General features: G+C 39.1%; 7 non-coding genes across 7 annotated transcripts; all 7 read right to left on the reverse strand.

The window, feature by feature from the left end:
• Positions 1-186: 186 nt before the first annotated feature.
• Positions 187-305, reverse strand: LOC113103094 (5S ribosomal RNA). The gene has a single exon (XR_003291241.1). It is a non-coding gene; the product is annotated as a 5S ribosomal RNA (ribosomal RNA).
• A 660-nt stretch (positions 306-965) lies between these two features.
• LOC113103095 (5S ribosomal RNA) lies at positions 966-1,084 on the reverse strand. The gene has a single exon (XR_003291242.1). It is a non-coding gene; the product is annotated as a 5S ribosomal RNA (ribosomal RNA).
• Positions 1,085-2,018: 934 nt separating this feature from the next.
• Positions 2,019-2,137, reverse strand: LOC113103096 (5S ribosomal RNA). Its single transcript, XR_003291243.1, has one exon. It is a non-coding gene; the product is annotated as a 5S ribosomal RNA (ribosomal RNA).
• A 363-nt stretch (positions 2,138-2,500) lies between these two features.
• LOC113103097 (5S ribosomal RNA) lies at positions 2,501-2,619 on the reverse strand. Its single transcript, XR_003291244.1, has one exon. It is a non-coding gene; the product is annotated as a 5S ribosomal RNA (ribosomal RNA).
• Positions 2,620-2,990: 371 nt separating this feature from the next.
• On the reverse strand, positions 2,991-3,109 carry LOC113103121 (5S ribosomal RNA). Its single transcript, XR_003291268.1, has one exon. It is a non-coding gene; the product is annotated as a 5S ribosomal RNA (ribosomal RNA).
• A 934-nt stretch (positions 3,110-4,043) lies between these two features.
• Positions 4,044-4,163, reverse strand: LOC113103123 (5S ribosomal RNA). Its single transcript, XR_003291270.1, has one exon. It is a non-coding gene; the product is annotated as a 5S ribosomal RNA (ribosomal RNA).
• A 371-nt stretch (positions 4,164-4,534) lies between these two features.
• Positions 4,535-4,654, reverse strand: LOC113103130 (5S ribosomal RNA). Its single transcript, XR_003291277.1, has one exon. It is a non-coding gene; the product is annotated as a 5S ribosomal RNA (ribosomal RNA).
• Positions 4,655-5,000: the final 346 nt, after the last annotated feature.

Raw genomic sequence — 5,000 nt, forward strand, 5'->3', positions numbered from 1 at the left:
TTTTTTTTTTTTTGCAAGATTATTATATAAATCGTGAAATTTTCCAAAAAGTTTAAAGCACCTTGTATTCCCAGGCAGTCTCCAAACCATGTACTAACCAGGCCCAAACCTGCTAATATTCAGAGATCAGGCATTGACTCTATTTTTTGGCAAAATTATTATATACTAAGTGAAAAGTTTCCAAAAAGCTTACAGCACCTGGTATTCCCAGGCGGTCTCCCATCCAAGTACTAACCAGGCCCAAACCTGCTTAGCTTCCGAGAGCAGACGAGATCGGGCATAGCCAGGTTGGTATGGCCGTAAGCGAAGACTGCTGCAAAGAGAGGGCTATTTAAAGACCATCCCATCTTATCGCCAGTACATTATATAAGTAGGAAAGAAAACCCAAAAGCTTAAAGCACCTGGTATTCCTAGGCAGTCTCTCATCCAAGTACTAACCAGACCTAAACCTGCTAAGATTCAGATATCGGGCATTGACTTTTTTTTTTTTGTTTTTTTTTTTTGCAAGATTATTATATAAATCGTGAAATTTTCCAAAAAGTTTAAAGCACCTGGTATTCCCAGGCAGTCTCCCATCCATGTACTAACCAGGCCCAAACCTGCTAATATTCAGAGATCGGGCATTGACTCTATTTTTTGGCTAAATTATTATATACAAAGTGAAAAGTTTCAAAAAAGCTTAAAGCACCTGGTATTCCCTAGGCAGTCTCTCATCCAAGTACTAACCAGACCTAAACCTGGTAAGATTCAGAGATCGGGCATTGACTCATTTTTTTTTTTTTTTTTTTTTTTGCAAGATTATTATATAAATCGTGAAATTTTCCAAAAAGTTTAAAGCACCTTGTATTCCCATGCAGTCTCCAAACCATGTACTAACCAGGCCCAAACCTGCTAATATTCAGAGATCAGGCATTGACTCTATTTTTTGGCAAAATTATTATATACTAAGTGAAAAGTTTCCAAAAAGCTTACAGCACCTGGTATTCCCAGGCGGTCTCCCATCCAAGTACTAACCAGGCCCAAACCTGCTTAGCTTCCGAGAGCAGACGAGATCGGGCATAGCCAGGTTGGTATGGCCGTAAGCGAAGACTGCTGCAAAGAGAGGGCTATTTAAAGACCATCCCATCTTATCGCCAGTACATTATATAAGTAGGAAAGAAAACCCAAAAGCTTAAAGCACCTGGTATTCCTAGGCAGTCTCTCATCCAAGTACTAACCAGACCTAAACCTGCTAAGATTCAGATATCGGGCATTGACTTTTTTTTTTTTGTTTTTTTTTTGCAAGATTATTATATAAATCGTGAAATTTTCCAAAAAGTTTAAAGCACCTGGTATTCCCAGGCAGTCTCCCATCCATGTACTAACCAGGCCCAAACCTGCTAATATTCAGAGATCGGGCATTGACTCTATTTTTTGGCTAAATTATTATATACAAAGTGAAAAGTTTCAAAAAAGCTTAAAGCACCTGGTATTCCTAGGCAGTCTCTCATCCAAGTACTAACCAGACCTAAACCTGGTAAGATTCAGAGATCGGGCATTGACTCATTTTTTTTTTTTTTTTTTTTTGCAAGATTATTATATAAATCGTGAAATTTTCCAAAAAGTTTAAAGCACCTGGTATTCCCAGGCAGTCTCCTATCCATGTATATCCAGGCCCAAACCTGCTAATATTCAGAGATCGGGCATTGACTCTATTTTTTGGCTAAATTATTATATACAAAGTGAAAAGTTTCAAAAAAGCTTAAAGCACCTGGTATTCCTAGGCAGTCTCTCATCCAAGTACTAACCAGACCTAAACCTGGTAAGATTCAGAGATCGGGCATTGACTCTTTTTTTTTTTTTTTTGCAAGATTATTATATAAATCGTGAAATTTTCCAAAAAGTTTAAAGCACCTGGTATTCCCAGGCAGTCTCCAAACCATGTACTAACCAGGCCCAAACCTGCTAATATTCAGAGATCGGGCATTGACTCTATTTTTTGGCAAAATTATTATATACTAAGTGAAAAGTTTCCAAAAAGCTTACAGCACCTGGTATTCCCAGGCGGTCTCCCATCCAAGTACTAACCAGGCCCAAACCTGCTTAGCTTCCGAGAGCAGACGAGATCGGGCATAGCCAGGTTGGTATGGCCGTAAGCGAAGACTGCTGCAAAGAGAGGGCTATTTAAAGACCAGCCCATCTAATCACCAGTACATTATATAAGTAGGAAAGAAAACCCAAAAGCTTAAAGCACCTGGTATTCCTAGGCAGTCTCTCATCCAAGTACTAACCAGACCTAAACCTGCTAAGATTCAGATATCGGGCATTGACTTTTTTTTTTTTTTTTGCAAGATTATTATATAAATCGTGAAATTTTCCAAAAAGTTTAAAGCACCTGGTATTCCCAGGCAGTCTCCAAACCATGTACTAACCAGGCCCAAACCTGCTAATATTCAGAGATCAGGCATTGACTCTATTTTTTTGGCAAAATTATTATATACTAAGTGAAAAGTTTCCAAAAAGCTTACAGCACCTGGTATTCCCAGGCGGTCTCCCATCCAAGTACTAACCAGGCCCAAACCTGCTTAGCTTCCGAGAGCAGACGAGATCGGGCATAGCCAGGTTGGTATGGCCGTAAGCGAAGACTGCTGCAAAGAGAGGGCTATTTAAAGACCATCCCATCTAATCGCCAGTACATTATATAAGTAGGAAAGAAAACCCAAAAGCTTAAAGCACCTGGTATTCCTAGGCAGTCTCTCATCCAAGTACTAACCAGACCTAAACCTGCTAAGATTCAGATATCGGGCATTGACTTTTTTTTTTTTTTTTTTTTTTTTTGCAAGATTATTATATAAATCGTGAAATTTTCCAAAAAGTTTAAAGCACCTGGTATTCCCAGGCAGTCTCCAAACCATGTACTAACCAGGCCCAAACCTGCTAATATTCAGAGATCGGGCATTGACTCTATTTTTTGGCAAAATTATTATATACTAAGTGAAAAGTTTCCAAAAAGCTTACAGCACCTGGTATTCCCAGGCGGTCTCCCATCCAAGTACTAACCAGGCCCAAACCTGCTTAGCTTCCGAGAGCAGACGAGATCGGGCATAGCCAGGTTGGTATGGCCGTAATCGAAGACTGCTGCAAAGAGAGGGCTATTTAAAGACCATCCCATCTAATCGCCAGTACATTATATAAGTAGGAAAGAAAACCCAAAAGCTTAAAGCACCTGGTATTCCTAGGCAGTCTCTCATCCAAGTACTAACCAGACCTAAACCTGCTAAGATTCAGATATCGGGCATTGACTTTTTTTTTTTTTTTGCAAGATTATTATATAAATCGTGAAATTTTCCAAAAAGTTTAAAGCACCTGGTATTCCCAGGCAGTCTCCTATCCATGTACTAACCAGGCCCAAACCTGCTAATATTCAGAGATCGGGCATTGACTCTATTTTTTGGCTAAATTATTATATACAAAGTGAAAAGTTTCAAAAAAGCTTAAAGCACCTGGTATTCCTAGGCAGTCTCTCATCCAAGTACTAACCAGACCTAAACCTGGTAAGATTCAGAGATCGGGCATTGACTCATTTTTTTTTTTTTTTTTTTTTTTGCAAGATTATTATATAAATCGTGAAAATTTCCAAAAAGTTTAAAGCACCTGGTATTCCCAGGCAGTCTCCCATCCATGTACTAACCAGGCCCAAACCTGCTAATATTCAGAGATCGGGCATTGACTCTATTTTTTGGCTAAATTATTATATACAAAGTGAAAAGTTTCAAAAAAGCTTAAAGCACCTGGTATTCCTAGGCAGTCTCTCATCCAAGTACTAACAAGAACCTAAACCTGGTAAGATTCAGAGATCGGGCATTGACTCTTTTTTTTTTTTTTTTTTTTGCAAGATTATTATATAAATCGTGAAATTTTCCAAAAAGTTTAAAGCACCTGGTATTCCCAGGCAGTCTCCAAACCATGTACTAACCAGGCCCAAACCTGCTAATATTCAGAGATCGGGCATTGACTCTATTTTTTGGCAAAATTATTATATACTAAGTGAAAAGTTTCCAAAAAGCTTACAGCACCTTGGTATTCCCAGGCGGTCTCCCATCCAAGTACTAACCAGGCCCAAACCTGCTTAGCTTCCGAGAGCAGACGAGATCGGGCATAGCCAGGTTGGTATGGCCGTAAGCGAAGACTGCTGCAAAGAGAGGGCTATTTAAAGACCATCCCATCTAATCACCAGTACATTATATAAGTAGGAAAGAAAACCCAAAAGCTTTAAAGCACCTGGTATTCCTAGGCAGTCTCTCATCCAAGTACTAACCAGACCTAAACCTGCTAAGATTCAGATATCGGGCATTGACTTTTTTTTTTTTTTTTTTTTTTTTGCAAGATTATTATATAAATCGTGAAATTTTCCAAAAAGTTTAAAGCACCTGGTATTCCCAGGCAGTCTCCAAACCATGTACTAACCAGGCCCAAACCTGCTAATATTCAGAGATCGGGCATTGACTCTATTTTTTGGCAAAATTATTATATACTAAGTGAAAAGTTTCCAAAAAGCTTACAGCACCTGGTATTCCCAGGCCGGTCTCCCATCCAAGTACTAACCAGGCCCAAACCTGCTTAGCTTCCAAGAGCAGACGAGATCGGGCATAGCCAGGTTGGTATGGCCGTAAGCGAAGACTGCTGCAAAGAGAGGGCTATTTAAAGACCAGCCCATCTAATCACCAGTATATTATATAAGTAGCAAAGAAAACCCAAAAGCTTAAAGCACCTGGTATTCCTAGGCAGTCTCTCATCCAAGTACTAACCAGACCTAAACCTGCTAAGATTCAGATATTGGGCATTGACTTTTTTTTTTTTTTGGCAAGATTATTATATAAATCGTGAAATTTTCCAAAAAGTTTAAAGCACCTGGTATTCCCAGGCAGTCTCCTATCCATGTACTAACCAGGCCCAAACCTGCTAATATTCAGAGATCGGGCATTGACTCTATTTTTTGGCTAAATTATTATATACAAAGT

This window comes from Carassius auratus, unplaced genomic scaffold, assembly GCF_003368295.1.
Source record: "Carassius auratus strain Wakin unplaced genomic scaffold, ASM336829v1 scaf_tig00217804, whole genome shotgun sequence".
NCBI classification, from domain to species: Eukaryota; Metazoa; Chordata; class Actinopteri; order Cypriniformes; family Cyprinidae; genus Carassius; species Carassius auratus.